At 39.4% G+C, this 20080-nt stretch overlaps 1 protein-coding gene across 6 annotated transcripts in view; it reads left to right on the top strand.

Annotated features, from left to right (window-relative positions):
* SOX5 (SRY-box transcription factor 5) overlaps positions 1-20080 on the top strand; it is a 613432-nt gene that overhangs the window by 129806 nt on the left and 463546 nt on the right. For all 6 annotated transcript variants that reach the window (XM_032105155.1, XM_032105160.1, XM_032105153.1 and 3 more), the window contains exon 2: positions 16705-16791. The gene's annotated coding sequence lies outside the window, so the exon portion shown is untranslated. The remainder of the gene's footprint in view (positions 1-16704; positions 16792-20080) is intronic.

Raw genomic sequence — 20080 nt, 5'->3', positions numbered from 1 at the left:
TGTCTAGTCAGTATGGCTGAACTGTGATTGTGATCACAGGGCTGCTTCCTCTGTGCACCTTCACTTGTGGACTGCAGTGATGCTTTTGGTCTTGTTGGTGAGCTGCCTTTTTAAAAATTTTGGTTTTATTTTTATTTAATAGAGGCTTAGTTAGTATTCTGTCTAATTATTTTGTTTTGTGTGCACTGAATGTTCTTTCCCCTTAGCTTACATTTCCCCTCTGGTTTTCAATAAATCTTGCCGGACCTTTGTATCCTGCCATCTCTTCTGCCCTCTTTCCCTAGAGTGCTAATTCCCCCCCTCCAAATATCTGTAAAATCAGCATTTTATTTTTTTCCCTCCTGAGCAGCTATTGCCATCAGCTGTTATAAAATAATGGCTTTAGATGTGTCCCTATAATACTCTGACCCCTCTGTCTGATTTATCATTAATTTCCAGAGATTTATTCCAGGCTTGAACTAATACCTTCCCCCAGGGTCTTGAGTTAAAAACTACACTGAAACCCACTTCCTTTTGCTTCTGTACCTGGAATATTAATCGTATTGCCACCAGCATCCCTGGCATAAGGAGACATCCCACCACAGTTAACCACATCTGTGTTTTCCACTGGCTTCTGTAAGAACATTCAAGCTTCTTACACTTATTTCTGAGCTTGTGTTTTATCTTGCTACTGTTTTCCACTCCAATACCCACACTCTTACTTATTGGAAAACTAAGGTTTATCTCCCTGAAGTTCTTGCCATTTGCTTCTTTCTATTTCTGCTTTGTGCCATTAAAAGCAGAAAAGGTACGACCATTTGCAGTGGAACTTGGGCTCTGCCTAACAGTATTGGAATATTTGTAAGTTATGGTTTTACTAGGCTTGGAAGACTTTCTATGCATTAATTAAATCAATTAAAAATATTGAAAGAGGGTAATTGTACGAGTACTGCAGCACAGTCAGCAGAAAGTATTGAAGTATTTTAAGTTTTCTTAATTTTAATGTATTGGTCTTAAAGTGGGATGTGTTTGGAACAGGTTGAAGGCATGGTCCCTGGCAAGGCAGTGAAAAATCTCTACTTGGCTGTGCTGAGCACAGGACACATAGATATTGTGTGTTCACTGCAGGATCATTGGAACTGGATGTGAAGGAAAGTTGAGACTTGTTACCCATCACAGCTATGTCTTCTAAGTCACCTTCTCTAGGCACTGTGAAAGCCATGCTGTCTTTTAAACTTAAAATCAGAAATTTTAACTGTTGGAACCCAGAAAAGAAGAAAGTAATATTCAACTAGTCCTTTGGAAATAATTCCCATGCCAGGGTGCATTTATTAGGTCCTGTTTGTTTTTAAAATTACAGTCAGCTCTTCCTAAGCAAAGGACTGGACAGGCTGCTGTGTAGGAACCCGTTCCTTTGTAGCTAAGGCTCATTAATGCCCCATATCATTTTCCTGTTCCTTCAGTGCAGCCTGACAAGCAGTTACAAATCGTTGCTTAGGACACGTTTGCAAACCTGGTGTACCCATAGATCTCCCTGCCAAGACAATAGGAGCTGTCAGTCATTGCTACCTGTGAAAATTAACACCCCAGAAAAGTAAATCCACTCTGGCCTGTTTTGAATTTTAGCTCTTTTGATATTAAAAAAAGAAAAAGTGGTATTTTGACAATCTGGAAATCTTAATACTTACTTGCTTGATTTGAAATTGTTTTGTATAGCTACTGAAATGGTTTAGCAGCCTTTGATCATATAAATAGTGTGAACATCTATGTATATGAAGCAAGAATAACGAAAAGCATGCTCTGTGTTGCTTATTGTCTGCAAACCTGTTTTAACCTCTTGAGGACCCACAGACACATTAGTTGGTGGAGCTAATACTGTAACAACAGTACAGACATACAAACATTTGGAAAGTAAAACATCACGTCCTTACTCCTCACAATGTTTATTGAATTGAAGACTTCAAACACTGGGGCTGTAGGTAGGGTACAGCTTGGTCCCATGTCAGGAGGACACGCTACTTCTCATGCCTGGAGTGAAATTGCCCAAGAGCAAAGCATGTCTTGAAAGTTTTGTTTCTTGCAGGAATTTATGCATAAAGACTCCATTTGTAAGGCAGAAGCATCTAAAAATAGTATGTTGTAGTATGGTTAACAAATGATACTGAGAGCAGAGGAAAAGCTGTAGTGCCACATTTTCAGGTTCATTTGCTAGATTGGGGGCATATGTGGGGGTAAGACATTGCTAGTCATCCCTTCGTACTCATGCCTGGTACCTTTAGTTGTTTATGTCTGAAGTTTCAAATACCTGGAGAGATTTCCATAATATAAGGCCAGATTTTTTTTTTTTTTTTTTTTTTTTTAACGTGCCTAGCCAAAAACTTCCAAGATTTGATTTATAAACATTAGGATTAAAGCAAAAATATCATATCTTTGTTTTACTTCAGGCCTTAAGTCAGCAGTGCTTCTGCCAGCTTTACCAAGAAGCAGGACGGATAGAGACCTAATAAAAATGCAATGAAAGCGGAATTCTCGTGCATTCACAGATGTGTAGGAGATGAAGCTTTAAGAGAAGTGCACATGCAATGGCTTATGCTTAGGAACATCAACATCAGTTTTGTGGTGTATACAGCATTACCAACCCACTGGTGTGTGATAAAGCTGCCACAGTGATGGCAGCCACTTAGCCAAATACTGTCAGCTCTTAAGTATCACTAAGAGGCTCTTTGTCCATACTTGGGCTCATTTGTCCTGTGTGACTCAGCTCCATGTTGTGGAGCGTCTTTTGGCTACAGGGCAGATCAACCTGCTTTGGTGTTTGTGTGACTTTTTGGGGCTTTATTTTGTTTGGGATTTTTTTAAAAACATGTTTAGCAGTTTTTATGCCACTCAGCACCACATCCTCCTGCCTTCAGTGGCTTGTGGCTGATGATACCAAGCAAGTAATGGTGGAGCAGTACAAACAGTATTTCTACTATAAGAAAACATCCCAAGATCCTCTATCACTACAAATCTTTCAGATAAAAGGTTCATTCAATGTTTTGGAGAGCCAGATAGCTGTTTTTTCTCGTCATCTTCTCTGTGTTAACTGTATTAACTGCTTCCCATTTGATCTGAGCTCATGGGAGCACCTGTGGTATCAGCGTGCCCAAGGTCTTTCCTTCCTATCATGGCTGCTGCTTCCTCTCCTGGAAGCCTCACCCATTGCATTTCTGCTTTGAAATGGTTGTCTCCTGGGCAGACAAAGGAGTGCAGTGCTGCCAGCTGGCTTGCCGCCCCTCCTGCCCATCCGTTGCAGACACCTTTCAAAGTGTGGGGAGAGGTGTAGGTGGCGTGATGCTGGGCTGGGGCACCTCCAAGGCTGCATGCCTGAAGGAAGGATCAGGCTGCTTCGGCCAGAATGGCTCAGGACAGGCTGCTGGGAACAGTATTTCAGACCCCACAGATGCACTGACATAATTTCAGCATTGTTTGGGACCACATTTATGATCAGAGTCTTACTGCAGGGTCTGCACTGCAAAGAATGGGATTTACAGATAACTTCAGGGAGGAGGAGTCTACTGGAAAGCTGCAGTTTCTGCCTATTTTGGTTAACTGATTCAGCCTTTCGAGGTCATTTAGGGTGGATTGATATGTTCTCATTCTCCGTATGTGCGGCAGTGCAAGGATCCTGCAGATTGCAATAAACGGGGAAAGGGAAGGAGCAGATTGTCCTACCGGAAAGTAAAAGACTCTTTCAGGATTGTGTAGGTTGTGTAATTTGAAGATCAACATTGCTTATGGTGAACAGATGGAGAGGATGATTAGAAGCTACAAGTGCCCTCCTGTGCTATAGGCCCAATGTCAGATAAACCACCTCTACAGAAAATTATCACTTTCTGAAATTCTAGGACAACTGTAGGTTGTATTCTATGAAATTGAGAGAGAAAACTGGTGTGAGGAGGAGGAAAGGATCTAGACTGTTAACTGTGTGAGACTGCAAACTGCCTCTCAGGAAGCTCAGATTCAAGGTGATTTTAGTGTCTGTGAGTGCTCAACATTGCTTTTATGAAACTGTGCAAGAGGAAATTCCCGTTATTTCAGTCCTGGAGCTCACTGTGGCTATCATTAGTACAAACCAGGGTGATTTTTCCTTCAGTGAGGGCATGCTCACCTGCCTCATGAGGTCTAACAGTGCAGTATTTGTACACCAGAGAACACATGCTAAAACCTGAACAAGCAGTGCATTTTGCCACATGTGGCTGTAGGAAAAGCTTATCTGAGAACTCCTGGTTGAGAGCTGTCGACCCATGTGTGTGTGTATTGCAGCAGTGTGTTAGCATTTAAGGCTGATTGTGTGAGGTTTTTGGGTTTGTTTTGAAAGGTGTTTTAAGGTATTAGTGAGTAACAAAGACGTAGAACAATGGACAGTGATTGGGAAATAAATGCTGCTCATGGACTAAGTTGGGACATCTTCTGGCTGGGAGTGAAGCATCTTCCTTGGGGCTTAGCTGGTGAAACTACCTGTGTGTTACAAGGATCCCAGTTAGAATCAATACTCCAAGGGCTGGGAGGGCATACAGCGGCAGGCTGGAAAACCCAGGAACTGGGTAAGTAAGCACTGGTGTCTGGACAGAGCTTGGCAGACAAAACAGGCAGTGCTGGGGCAAGAAAGCACAGCAAAATGCCTTAATGGAGCTCTTTCTGTGAGTTGTTTAAGGGCTGGAATGAAAGTTCTGCTCAGTAAGTAGAAAAAATACTGAAATTGTAAGAGGGGAGAAAAAGTGCTTTTCTCCAAGGATAAACCAAACTGAACTGGCGAATGTAAAAAAGAATTTGGTTGTTCTTGTGGTTAAATCAATGGCAGTGAGCAATGACAGTGAATTAGGAGGAAAGATGGTCCGTGGCGAGGATATGGCTTTGTATCATCCTGCTTCTGCGATGTGTGTGTGTTCATATGTGTGTAAATGTATCTCCCAAAATCAGAACATGCAGCAGTGGGGAAGGTGTTCCCGACATGTGTATATAATGTATGGTATTACATACAGAAACTGTTGGATAAATGAACGCTAAGATTGTGAAGTCAGGCACTCAAAGCATAGGAAATGCCCGAATTAGATTTGCCTGCACAACCTTAATTCAGCCCCTTTGTGCATATGCATTATGATACAGTCTTTAATTACATGATCACATATCAGACCACTGAAATGACAGTGCTGACAGAATGAGAAGCTATTCCATATTTTTTTAAATCCTTTTTGTATGTCCCTGTGTCAGGCATATTCTGTACATATTCAAACCCCAGCTCAAAAACAGCAATTCTATAATATTACCAAATATAAATAATAACCAATACATGTGAAAATTAATAACTTCCTATGGACTCCTCTGTGATGCTTATCGCTGTGTTATCTGCATGTTGTAAAGATGTTAATTGATTCTCACTACATCCATCTTGGTGGGATTCTGTTTTACAGATGAGAGGAAGTTTTTGAAGGGGAAGAAAACATGCCAGTTCAGTCAAATTCTACCTATATAGCTACAGTCATCCTGAATCCTGGCAGCAGTCCAGTTCATTGAAGCCTGCTTCATCCTGAATATTTATCTGCCTTAGGGAGTTTCTGGACCACGTGAAAGTGTCTGAACTCTCCTACCCAGAGGTGTGCCCTTGCCACCTGTTTTAGCAGAACCCTGGGGAAAAAAGTATTTCCTACCCTACTTCCAAAGTGATGCTACTGTGCACCAAGAAGGCCAGAGCCATGTGACAATTCAGGCTCCAAACTGGCCTGGTGGTAGGCTTGTAGAAGGATTGGGCTTTCAGTGGAGTGTTTGATCCCAGGTAGATACAGGCCCTTCTGTTACTTCTCCATGATGATAACTGAAGAGGAGGTATCTTGCTAAGGCCTCTGTTCAGTCAGTAGAGAGAAGGAAATGCAGAGTTTACTTGGAATTAAATTCTCTGTGCAAGTCTCCAGAGGTACCCCTCTGCCTCCATTTGATGTGTACGGAAGGCAACTCCTGTGATAGGCTTCTAAATGAATCTGGGTCAGATCTGACTTTTCAAAATTTTTTTTTCATTTTATTGTAGCTATTTGTATCTTTAAAACAAAGCATCAGTTGACTGCAAAATACAGCATCCCCAAGTATATGTTCAGGTACACCAGGTCAGAAAGTGGGACATGTACGACAGAGGGCTTCCTGCAAAGATTTTTGGATTCCTGCAAAACTGTCCTCCTTTTGGCTTGCAAATCTCTGCTGCCTTCAATTCTTGTGTTCCAGTACCTAAAACAAAGGAGTTCATGGTTCAGCCAAGAACTTTGTGAGTATGCAACTCATGTTCATTTCCAGAGCTGACTCTTCTGGGGTGATATTCTCCTAGAAAAAAATTGGAATTTGATCATATAATTAGAGAGCATTGCAATGTGTATGCGCAAAGACTGAATCTTAGCTTGGGCTTCCAGTGGCTAAATAAGAAATTATTGTGAAATGTTAAAGTACAGTATATTGCTGAATGCTCACTTTGGTTCGATATTTTTAACCAGAGAATTTTTATAGTATTAAACTGAAAATGTTGTAGAGGTCTACCACCCTTTCCCTCTCACTTAGGTCATCAGAGGGCTGTTACTTACAGATACTTAGAAGAGAGTCCTGCTGGTTTCTGCCAGTTGTGTACAGAAGCAGATGGGTTGAGTCGGTCAGAAGTCCAGCAGTTATTCCCAGTTATGAGGGTAGTGGCCTCCAGCAGTCTTGGTGTATTCTAAATTATTTTTTGTCTTTCTCATCTTCACCCATACTTGTTTCTCCTCAGCTCCTGCCAGCCCATTACTCCATTTTTTTAATCCATGCTGCTTTTCTGTGCTTTAGGTCTTTACATGGAGTTAAGTTGCTTCATCTGCCTTTACAATTTGGCAGCAAACAGAAGGGCGTGATGTTTCACTGCCTTAGTAGCGCTTCTCAGTGTAAAACCTGGGAGCACTCCGATGACTCAGAAGAGCTGCTGGAAGAGGCTTGTGAAGCAGGTTGGCACAATGAGGGAGGCACACGGACCTGCACAGGGGTAGCATACCCAACATACCAGGCCATTCAGTCTGTTACACTGATTTTCAGCAGGTCTTTTCTGCATGTGTGTAAATTGAGTGCTCCCTATTCCTCGGTCTTGGACAACATTCCAATGGGTGGTTGCAAAGGGCAAGTGGTAAGAGTTGCTTTCCTCCATGCACTTTTCAAGGTCATCCAAGAATGATTTAAGCTGTGTCAGTGAGAGTGATTTAAGAAAAAATGTGTGGCTCAGGTCACGAATGACAATGTATGAAGCGAAGCAGTTCATTTTTTCAGTTTTTATACTCACTGTTTTTGTGTATTGGCTGCTGCATTTATTTTCCTATAAATACTATATATATTAGGCCAACCACAACTAAGAGTATAGCACTTCCAATGGAGGGGTGGTAGAGGTTTGATCAGTAGTGGTGTGATTCCTGCTGATATGCTGGATATTTAGAAAGAAAAGCAAACAACAGGGGCTTCACAACACAGGTTGGTGAGAGTTCAGTCCTTTGAAAACCACTACTCCAGAGATTTAGTGAATTACTCAAAATTTAGCTTTGCCTTTATTGTGCTGATTTGTTGCATGTACCACAGTTGCTAAAGTAAGAAATACTGCTTTGCATTCAAGGAAACAGATTTTCATGCTTGCATCAGAAAAAAAAAACCTGTCATAGCTGAAATAAGTAACATTATCAGCAATATAAATTTTCAAAAGTAATCTGTATTCTATAATTCAAGTTTGGGGTATGTAAGGTGCAGCCATATTTGGAAGTTCTGGTCTGCCTGTTGTATTGGTGATTATGTACTGCGGGGAGGGATGAGGATTTGCTGCTTTGCCAGTTTAATAGAGGCAAGGTAACTAATTTGATTCGGGATACTCTCATCATGAGTTGCTTGAAGGTGTTCAAATTTGCTTATGAAATAGTCCCTTCTGAGCTAAGGAGATGGAAATGAGACACTAAAAAGCTTTCTTGAAATGCTTCCATGTTTCTCAGCTCAGAACATCCCATTTGATATTAATATTAGGTACTGAGGCAAAGTCATCAGGTAGAAAAGGGAGGAAATGTAGAAATAGTCATTTTCTTGTGTGTTTCCTCAGGATGCTATTTTGAGGCTTTAAAAAAATAAAATTCCTGCTTTGCTGCTGAGGCTGCTGTAAAGCGGGGAAGTGGCAGATGTAATTGAAGTCCCAGGGCCCTGCCCTAGAAGAGGTCCAATCCTGGCAGCATACATATTGCTTATATGAAAGCGAACAGATGGATACATTTGGTCAATTCTGCTGGGTTCATATGGAAACCTTCAGAATTTTTTCTTACTATTTTGAGTAGAATACTTAAATCTGTTATCTGCTGAGAGGCTGTGGTTGCCTGGGATGGGTGCTTTGGTAGCTTTGAGCAGGGAGTGTTGCCTTGCTGTGTATGTCTTCCGATCAGATGTGTTTATCTCCCCGTACTCCTTCCCCCCACCCCTTCCTACAGGACCAATTCAGCTACTGGAGGAGTGAGCTGGATTTTTTTCAACTTCAGTGGCATGAGAACTGTCAGCTGAGTCTTAATCATGGAGTTATTACCGGTAGTGAGTGTGAAGGAAAGAGAAGAAATCCAGCTTGCTTTTCAGACGATAAGATTGATTGCAGAAGCACATTTTGATTATTCTTGGGGTGGAGAGAGAAGAGGAAGGAGGAGATTTGGAGAACAAAAACATCACATTTTCTTTAATTAAAAAACCCACTAATTTTCTGATACTAATCCGTGCTAAATTCTTGCTGACAGCTTTTGATGTTTCCCAATTCAAAACAACTGAAAGCAATGAACTGAAGGGAGAAGAATGAAGAATCAAAGAGGAGGGGTGTAGCTGCATTAGTAGGACACATCTTGAAGTGCTAATACTTAAGTCTGGGAGGGGGGAGGAGGTAGGATTAATCTGTAATGCTTGAAATTAGTTGCTTTTGAGTATCCTCAGGTGTGTGTGTGAGTGTGTGTGTGCATGTGTGCAGTCATGTAATGATCTAATAACATGGCATCAAGGAAAGAATTGGTACATGGCTAAATTCTAAAAGCCTATCACACAGATGTGTCAGCATCTGTATTGTCATCTAGTTATCTTTTGTCCAAGTGTATAACCATATAAAAATATACACAATAAGTATTTAGAGATTATCGATGACAACTCTGTGCATTATTAAAGTTCTTAAAGAAACTCACTCTTGCCAGAAAGCTTTAAATTTAATGATTTCCAGGAAAGCTGTAAACAAAGCAAAAAAAATGCAATCTCTGATATTAAAAGCATGTTTTTATGAAGATTCTAGTTGTGAGTGCTCATTTCTGTCTTTTTTTTGAAGAAAAAAACCTCTTTTAACCACTAGTGAGAGTAGCTTTTGTTGAAAATGGGGCTAGAAAAGAAGAGTAGAAGCTGAACTCATTGGGAGAGAGAGCTAGAGAGCTTGAATTTGACAAAAATAGTTTCTTCTCTATTCCTCTCTCACTCTCTTGAGATGCATCCTTCTCACAAAAACAACTCCACCCACTGTTGTAGAAAATGGCCATCTCTTGGTATGTTCTGTGGAGGTCTTGTTTTGATAGTGCTAGTGCTAGTTTTGGGGATTAACATGAATAACCCTATCAAATTTTGTTAAGACATGGTACCAATACAGAAGGACCCATGCATACTATTTAAAATACCCTTGTTAACAGAGATTTAACAGTCATTTCATTCTGCACTGTTCATCACATTCACACATGTGGGATGGGCATTAACAGATTGAGCTACATCTTTTCATTTCAATTCTGCAGCAGTCTCTCTTTGTAGGAATATTTTATGTAGTAATAATTTTCTTCCTATTACAGACTTTCTAACTATGTTAATGGCAGTAGACTGGCCACAGAGACATTCGTGAGAACTACCTTTGCAGTGACATTTAAACAATTTATTTGATCTTGCTTTAGCATACCTGCTCATGCCTTTTTTCACTCTGTTGATGACCTTAGGAGAACTTTGTGTATAACCATGGGTCTTTCAATCACATTCAGCTTAACAAAATGGTATGCAAATTTCTGCAAGATGTTATTTCTGAAGTCTTTGGGATTTGCAATGAGATGCCCCTTGACAGCATGGGCACGTTTAAGGAGCAGCTCCAAGGCCAGTTGCAGAAGGCAGAGCGTCTTAACTGAGGATGCTCTCTTTAATGGGTATGCACTTGTTGGATGAGCCTTGACTTACCCAAAGCAGAAGGTGCTATTATCAATATATTTTTTTCTTTTTTTTTTTTTTTGGTGCATGATAAGGGAAAAGCAGAGCCAAGAAAGGTTGATGGCAAGGGGGCAAGAGGGCATTTCTATATATCTCACATATGTACTATGTTGAATTGATCATCTTATCACCATTTAGAGAAATTGCAAGTTGTGGATTTGTGGCTGAAATGTGTTACTGGTGTGGGAGTGCTCTTGGCTAAAAGCCTAAATTGAGGACTTTCTCTTTGTGAGGGCATATCTTGTTCTGTGCTTGATGCAGCTTCTCCTATACTGGACCATGTGTAAGAGTTCTCTTAGGAAGAGAATAGTTAAAAAAAATTACCACTGCCACTGTAGCCTTTAACACTTTTGTCAGGTTCTATCAGGATCAAAAGTCCTACTGTAAAGTGGTGTTACAAAATCATCCAAGCCAAAATCAGGGAAAGTGAAAGGCAAGAAATGAACTGAATTAACCGGCAAAAAAATTATATTTATCAGCTTGTTGATTTTTAGTATAATTCATGGAAATGAATTCTGTGAAATTGTCATTCCATGACAGCTGATTGGGTGGGAAAAACGTAGGATTGCTGCTGAATGCTTACATTGACAGGAACATTCCCATTCGCTAAAAATATAACCCTTGGACAGTAACATCATACAAATTTGTGTACGTGGGTTACCTGCTGTATGATGTCCCCTATACAGGAAACACTTGAAGCACGTGATTAGTCTCTTCAATTTCTGTTGAACTAAATTATATTTTAGGTTTGATTTGTTGAGGGTTTTTTGGTGGTTTTTTTTGTTTGTTTGCTTGTTTTTTGTTTTTTTAAGACCAGAAGGTAAGCCTACATGTTTTAAGTTTGACTTCTTCATAAACATTTGTAGATTGAGGTGCAGTTTACACTGCTGGCTATCCCTCATGCCTTTCCATTTCCCAATCCTAGTCATGAAAATAAAGTTTCTGCCCCAGAAGTTGTGTGGAAAGAAAGCAGGTTTCTTGGCTGGGTCATTGAGGCAGCCTTAGCATATGTTTGTGCACAATGTGTTGTTCCTGCATTACTGAGCTGGGTTCTTTGCCCACGTGTAGTAGCCTGCCTATGAACAGTAATAATCACTGTATGTGTCACACTCTGTCCTCTGCAGCACTAAAGCTCCTCTGTTGAAGAGGAAAATTCAAAGCAGTCATCAGTTCTCCTAAAACTGTCAGTTTTCTATGGTCATACCAATTTAGTGTCTGGGTCTGATTTTTCCCCTTGTCCTGCACCTTATATACAACTTTGACTTGCTGTCAGAATTGAGTAGTCCAAGGATAAGACAAGGGAAAATCAAGCTTTCTGTCCCTGGGGTAAAGGAAATTACACGTAGTTCAACTTCTCAAGTGACAACATTTATTAGGCAGTTCCTACAGACATCTGTATGTAGCCACAGATAACTTGGTATTTTCTGGGCACTTCCCTAGTAATAAAATCCCGAATCACTATTTACAGAAGATGTTGACGCTTTTTTCAGTGATTCCTTCAAATGTAGCATTTGTTTAAAAATCTTTAATGGAAATGTGCAGCCAAAAAAGCTAAGCCATGGATCCACTGTGAATTTCTGCAGACATCCTTCTTTTGCCTCCTTTGGATGCCAGTGTGGGTCCAGCTTAAAACATACTCAACCCATTTTAGGTGCTTCCATTTCGATTCCACTGTTGCAGCACAAAGAGTACCTCAGCCATGTGTCTATCAGAAAGAAATAAAACAGAGTTGTAGATAGAGTGTGGGGAGAAAAGAGAGAGTCCTTTCAATTTATTTATGTATTTCTTTGCTTGATTTCTGTTTGGCTTTTTTGATTTAGTTTTATTTGTTTGGGCAAGTTTCCTGCCACTTACCTTTGCATTTGCATTTCCTATTGATTGGCAATTTTTAAACTGTTTATTGTGCTCTTTTGTTTAGCTGTTCAAGAGCTAAAACAAAAGCCACCAGGCCCTGTGAGGGACACATTTGCATGCGGCGAGCGTTGCCCGAGGAAAAAGTAATTGCTAATGCATATTTATGTGGCACAAATTTGCCATTTGTTTATGCATAAAATTATCAATAGTGCAGGGCGGCCCAGCCGTAGAAAATGGTGACCTTTTTAGCTTAATAAAGAGAAATCAGCTGTTATTGTGAAGAGATCAGCCATTTATTCTGTGTTGAGGGACACTGTCGGGAAAATGTAGATTGGTGCCGGCAATATCATTAAATGGAAGGCCAGTGACCCTTTCGGTATAGTCTATTATACTTTATCTAATAGGGGATAAATGACTCTGGTTGGCAAATAGATTTAAAAAAAAATAGAGAGGAAAAAAAGAAAAAGAAAACAAAACAAGACCACAAAAAACCCAATAAAACCTACTAACCCTCCTAATTTTTCTCTTGCAGCTCAGTCATATTAACAGGTAGATACTGAGGAGGTAATCTTGCACAAGCCACCTGGTATTTTTCTAGCAGAAAACTGATTTGAAAAACAGCTAAACAACAACAACAAACCCAACCCTGAACCAACCCCCAAGCCCACTCTGTTTAGACTAGTTTTGACTGCTTTGAGTCAGAAAAAACATCCAGAGCCAACCTGTGATTCTTCCTAGTGCATGTTGTCAAAAACAGTGTTCTGAAGGGCCATAAAGTGGATTGGATTTTGGCTTGTGAAATGAGAACTCGGAGTTTGAAAGTAGGAGGTAGGGTCTTCTCTGAAGACAATAGGTTTTCAAAAGCATTTATGCTTTTTTCTTGTATGCATTCCATTTTTTAAGGGTGAAGAAGTATTTGCTAGATACTGAAGATCTCCCCTGCAGGAGATGCAGCAACACAGTTTTCTTTATACCACTTGACTAATTCAGCTCAACTTTCAATAGGCAGATTTAAGACTTGAAGAGTTAAAAACTAACAGCTGTAAGCCTCGAGGAGTTGTTGTGAAAATGAAAGTGTATGCACAAAACCTCATGTTCCTCTGTGTCTTTCATTCTCAACAGTGCATAACTGAATGTAGTTTTAACCACCAGGTGAAATGTGGAGAGCTGTGAGTCACAGTTGCTGTAAAAGGTTGCATTTTTTGTACAAACTGTGTGGTGGGCTGGGGGTTTGATTTTTAATTTTTTTTTTTATCACTGAGAAATATCCAGCACATAATTGCTAGAGTAATTTTGGGGCTTTGCTCTGTTTGCTTCCCAAAAATATATTCCAAGCTAATGTTGTCATCATCACAGAAAAGTCACCACAAAGTTTGTCACTGTGTGTCATCTTCCTGGTGGCCTCAGTAAAGAGGCAAAGCTTGAACAGGATAATGGAACTTGCAGATAGTGAAAGCTTTTTGACGCAGGGCTGCCTGGAGATGATTGTGGGGAGCTTGTGGTCAGAGGCAGAACTTTGGTCTTCTCAAGGCTGTTGCTCTGATTTCACCACTATTAAAATTTAGACAACATTTAAATAAAAATACTTTAGTCAAATATAATACAATACGTAACACTCTAGGTGATATTATACAGTATATTTGTATTTCTTTTTCTAATGTTGTAAAAGTCTTTGGAAGGGTGTGTGCTACAGTTCAAGATTTTTATACCTAAAATTTTCTCTTATTAGGATTTTTTGGAAAGGGTTAGTTTAATTTCTGTACATAGAGCTGCTGCCTGCTTCTGGAATAGTGCACTCACCATCGTCCTAAATAATGATTCCCAACCATGTTGCTGTAGAAACAAAAATATTGTAGGATTAGTTATGGAAATAGAGAGAAAGTCAAAGAAGTAGTTTAAAAGTAGATTTTTTTCTTAGGTCCATCCTATGGAAACTACAGTAAATATGAAAGTGAATTTAATTGCACAGTAGGATCTAGGTTACTTCACATGGCAACAGGGCCTTTTTTTACTGGTTCTGTCTCTCCACTCAAGACTGTAGCCAGAACCACAGTTTCAGAAGTCTCTGTTAATGTTTGGTGATTGCTTCATTGCATTGTTAATGAACAGTTGAATTAGGTGGGTTTTTATCTTTAAAAACACATTTTTATTTTTACTTCAACTAATTAACTAAAGTTTGTTTAATCCAAGTAAATCTGATTTTTTTCCAAGGGTCTTTTTCCATACAGATATTTCCAGCTCTGCTCCTGAAAAAAAAAAAATCTTCTTACTCCCATCAAAGCTTGTCGGCAGTTGTTGCCTGAGTTTTGCTTTGTCTTTTCTAACAGTCATAAAACAACTCTTTTGAAGTTGCTTGACACCAGCTAGAAAGTTGTATGTAGATAAAATTAACAAGAAGAAAATGCTTAAGTCTGTATGGGAATAAAATGGGGGTCTCACTGTTGTAAACTAACCCAAATACAACTAAGATTCAAATTCAGGTGGTGATGGTTGTTGTTGTTGTTAATGTTACCGTTATTTTTTTTCTACCTGTGCCTGCCCAGGCCTGGTTGTGGAAGATAACTGCTAAGTACAGAGAAATTAGAAAGCAAAGGCTCTTCAAAAACCTAGAAATATCTATGGTCATAGAAAATGGCAAGTTTTGTAAGGAGTTTGTTAAGGGAGGAGATATCAGAGACAAGGATGACCAAGTATCACTGGTCAAAGTTGGCAGCAGCAAATAAAAGAATGAGCAAAATGAGTATTACTTTTTCCTGGTGTTCTGCTGATATGAAGAGTTCAGGGATAGCACTTGGTTCCAGGTTGTTGGGAAAGGCAAAAACATAATAGGGAATATTCTGTAAACAAATGTTATTGTTCTGATTGTCCTGTTACCTGCCTTTTTTTGTCCCGGGATTTCATCTTAATTAGGAGTGAATTGAGTGGGGCTTGTTCTTTTCTCAGCTTGTGGTCCATGTCTGCTGTATTCATAATGTGTGAGTTAGGGAAGGAAGATAAAGGACTAATTTTATATGATGTTATTTAGTTAATGAATGTTTAATTTGATAACCAAATAATAAGACTCAAGCAATTGATATATTTTGGTTCTTTGTGATGATGGTAAACAGGCAGTCTAACAGGTCTTGCAAAACTTGACCTATCTTTGTACAAGTAAATTTTGATAACTTACCTTCAATGAGGAATGACTTTCCCCCTTCCTTCTTCAGCACAGATTTGAAAAGCCCACAGAGATACTCATCTTTCTAAGAGCAGAAATTCATGGCTGAGGAAATCTCTATACAAAATATATACAGGACACATTACTGTTTGTTCATCTGAATGCTCAAAAATAATATAGGAAATTGAGGTTTCGTCTTCACAACGTTTGCCTGCATGCAGAGCTCAGTAGAGAACCAGGAATGGTTGCCTTTTGAACCTTCATGCAACAACCTGCTCCTGGTGGTGTCTTGTACGCTGCAGCTTTTCCTGGGGGTCTCTGAGCTGTAGGGCTGGAAAAGTAATTCTCTTAAGTTAAAGCAGTAGGAAAAAGTGCCTGGTTTTATATATTGAGGATTTTGATTTCAGAATTTGGTTGTGTCTGTGTTTTGTAGCTGAAAAATAAAAGAAATTCCTATTTATATTTGTACATATATTTCCTACCACAAATTATTTGTTTTGGTTAGACTAGATTGATAATAATACACTGTAATACAATTTAGGGATGCCAAACTTGACTGGGAGGACAACCACTTCATATCTGAGATGAACTTTGGCCTGTGTGAATACAGGGAGTCATGTCACAAGTATGGGCTCAGACTTGCTTATGCTTACTCCTATGTTACCCATCCTACACTTGCACACCTTGTGCCACAATGCATTTCTCCCCTCTCTGCTGAAGGCTTGGGGTTACACAGCAGCAGCCACAACTGCAGTAGGTGCCCAGAGAGATCTGAGGTGCCTCATGCTCCTGAACTGTGGAGGTCCAGGTGGGGTTTGGGAAGTCACACTGACTTCACTGATGAATGTGAGTCACTGAAGTTCTGGGCTGTGTTGTTCTTGGGGGAGATGCCACCCATGCAGGAAGATCAGGTGCAACTCAAGAACCTCAGGACAGTGTCTAAGTCATGGAGTAAATGTGTGAGTAACCCTCCTACTCACAGAGTGTCAGCTGGAAGCAAAAGCAAATGCAGAGGACTTCTTGCTCCCAGCGCTGTACTTGCACTGCTAATTGTGCAAGCATGTTTGGTTGGGGATACAAAAGCACTGAGTGTAGGTGAGCTGTTTAAACAATCTAGAGAAACAGGAATATGTAGTCATATCTTTCCCCTAGTTCAATTTTTGTATTGATTTATCATTATAAGAGGTGCTTCTTTAGTTCTAATAATGTCTACGTTTTCTTTTTTTTTGCTATTACATATTTCTATGGCAGCTTTTCCACGTGATATATATTGGGTCACACATTAATTTACACCAGCCTCTGTTCTGCAAAAAAGAGTTCATGAGCTAAATAAAAAGGAATGGGGAGGGGGATGTCTAGCAGAGCCCAGGCTTTTGTTTCATGTTTTGGGTGTATTTTCTTTTTAAAATAAAATTGTTGATATGCATTTGCTTTTATTTTTCTAGCCTTTCTCTTGCTGATGACCGGGTTCCTGTTTGATCCTGTTTACAAGCTTTCGAAGATTGAAAATAACCCCAACTCCTCTGCATCGGGTAGGAAAACAAAGCCATATAAAGACATACTGCAATTACTCTGGGGGCCTGGCAATAAGGAAGAGTGTGGTATGAAGGAAGAGCTTGTGGAGAAAAAGGAGAAGATTACCAGGTTACCACAAAAGACATTCGTGTACTCAGTTTTTCTCACCCACTCTTGGACTGGGGAGGAGGGGGAAGAGTGGGCATGTCAGCAAGTAAATAAGCATTCTCCAGTGTGTGTATTCTCAGTGTAAATATTTTGTCTATACTTTCTGTTACTTACTCAAACTGCCTTGCAGTTGTATTTCAAGCTATTCAAAACATTCAATAAGATAACTATTGAAAGTTTTTGGGTTTGGATTGTTGTTTTGTTTGTTTTGGGGTTTGTTTAGGTTTTGAGGCTTTTTTTTTGGTTTTGTGGCTATATGTGCAATATTATAGTAGTGTTGCTGTGTAAATATCTATATCCCAAGTGCTAAATTTTTACAAATACGATGTTTCTTGTAATAGGGAGACTAGATGGGGAACAATCTGGTTAAATGTTGCCGGCCCGGCAGGAGACTCAGATGCAGATAATCCCACCAGTTACTGTGTCTTTCTTGATCCTGATGCCAAAATGGGTTTTGCTTTTATATATTCTTCATATATATTTGTAGCTCGGCAGACTGTTTTTATATGGTTATATAGTTTCCTAACTTCAGTACTTTTCCTATTAGACAAACAAATTCCTGACAGCCTGTTCTAATCTTGCTTCTAAGGGGAATCAAGGACAAGACACCTTCCCAAGCCACTTTCTCATGTAATAGACATCAACAACTAGCAAGGAGGGGGGCTTCAGAAGGGATTGGACCAAGAGAGGGAATTACTTCATGACCTGTCTAATTGAAGATTCTTGTCAATTATGCTAATTTGCTAAAGTTATAAAACTATACTTGCCCTATGTCACGTGTGCATTTTCGATGCATTTTCATCATATATTTCGGCGGTTTGGGCATCTGGAGGGACCCTTCATTAAAAACAGTAACCGCATTTTATCACCTAACCTTGTTTGGCCCTTAATTTTAGGGGCTGAAAAGGCAACAATCCTGTGGTAGTTTTTGTGCTTAATCTGACTTCCATGAATAGTGAATGTTTGCAGAATTAAGGTTTCAAAGACAAGCACTTCCTTTTGGTAGCCTTTTTTTTATCCTTGTTATTGTGGACTTCAGGAACTAGAGTTGAGGTGGGCGCTCTTGAGTCTGATGAGTTTGTCATGGGGTTAGGTGTCACCTATGTTTGACCAGGTTGCTCTCACATTTCTTGTATCATGAGTGGCAATTGCTAAAACATCAGGGTTAGAAATGCAGCCATGGTGACAGGTAACACTTACATCCAGTTTTCCTGGGTGGAAATGAGGAGAAGGTGTGGAAGGTGATCAAGAGCCAGAGCTGTGCAACTGAGATTTTAGGGCTGACTAAGATAAAACCCAGAGACAGCCTTCTTGATTTCAGTATGATTTTGTCCACATGCAGAGGGTTATTCCACTGTTCTTTTTCAGAAAAATAATTTCTAATTAAATTTGAATGCAGGATTATGTGAATGATTGATAATATTATGGTGTAAATCAATGCTTTTCTGCTTCGTGGTGAGGCCTTAGACACGCATCTGAGATGACAGTCTAAGTCATGGTATTTTAACATGATTGATTCAGATATGGAGAAGTTGTACGATTCACTTATATCTTTCTAAATGCCAGAAGTCAGTTGTGACATTCTCATCTTTTCCTCTTCTAAATAAGCTTATCAAAGAAGAAATCACTAATTTGCCAGGCAGTGCTTAATAATCAAGGAAGTGAAACTTCTATTTTACAGAGAAAAAAAAAAAAAGGAATTTTTGCTGAGTTGCTGAATGATTTTTAAATAATAAAAGCTTCCTATATACTGAGCAACTAATTTTTCTTAAAATTATTTTTATTTCTTAAGGCCTTAATTCTGAGAAAGGTCACTAGCCTTTGAGAATTGAGCCACTTTGTTGACAGATCTGCCCTCTAAGTTGAACAGCATTAATTGGAACTTTATGCTGCAGATTCTTACTTTTTAATGTGGGTGGTGCTATCAACAAAATTGTCTAATGAATTTGAAGCTGATTTTAAAAGGTCTGCCACCTGTAGATAAAAATGTGCATTACTACACATGGTAATTATCAAGATCAAAGGCTGTGATATGATCCGTTGACCTTTTGAAATCAAAACACTTACTATAAAGAAAAAAAGGCACTGATTTCTCCATCTATGTTAGTACAGGACATATCTGTATATTCAGCTGTATTGATACACTGTAATATATCTACAGGAAAAAAGATACTTTGAATTATGTTAGACCCAAATTTCCCATCATTTCCTCTGCAGACTTACAAAGCTCTCACTATTTTTGTATGTGTTGAGGAACTTTTTTTTTTTAATCTAATGATATAGATTGCTAAAAATATTCAGGTGTCTGAGACAGCAGCAAAACATCTCTGAGCCACCCTACAAAAATAAACTAGTTTTGTGCATGCAGGATGAAGAAGCAAGTATACAGGCACAGATTTCAGCTCCAGGCTTTTTTTCAGGGGCATTTGCAATAGGGGAGGGGAGAAACAACCCAGCAAGTATCATTGTAAAAATTATGAAAAGCACTTTGATGGTCCTGTTTAAAGTCACTTCACTAAACAGGGGCCAAAGCAAAAGCCTGAAAGGCAACTTGTAGTTGGGTCTTAACAACCTCCGCCCATCGCTGCTATTTGCAGTTGAGAACAAGTGCCTGTGCACACAGTAATGGTGAGAGAGACTGAAGGGAAATAAAGGACACGAAGGAAGGATTTTCTGTTTTCATGTGAGTACTTGGAAGAGCAAGCAAGTGAAGAAGCAGCAATTTTAGCTAAGCTAATGTAATAGAAGACCATTGCACCCAAACTGTCTCAGCAGAACCTCCTGCATAATTAGATTGTAAATCTTCTCAACTGAGGAAGTTTTGCCCAGGGTCAGATTGTCTAAGTAATAATCCATTCCACATAAATTAGAAGATTTGAACTGCTGGGATACATTATTACATTAGTTTTGTTTTTTATTCCTAATATAACTAAGGAGAACAAATGCAACAATTCTTTTTCTTTTCTTTTTTTTTAAATTATCTTATGTCTCTTTAGCTTTTGTTAACCTCAGAAGGCCTTTCTTGTAGGTTTTGGGATTTTTCCTGAGCAATGATGATAAAGTTGTTATATAGGCAAATTAATACATTTTTAATACACTTCAGAAAGTGACGCCAGGGAATCCTTTGGCCAAGTGATA

This window comes from Corvus moneduloides, chromosome 4 (assembly GCF_009650955.1).
Source record: "Corvus moneduloides isolate bCorMon1 chromosome 4, bCorMon1.pri, whole genome shotgun sequence".
Lineage (NCBI taxonomy): Eukaryota > Metazoa > Chordata > Aves > Passeriformes > Corvidae > Corvus > Corvus moneduloides.
Note: the sequence above shows the minus strand (reverse complement) of the source record. Positions and strands in the feature narration are given on the sequence as shown.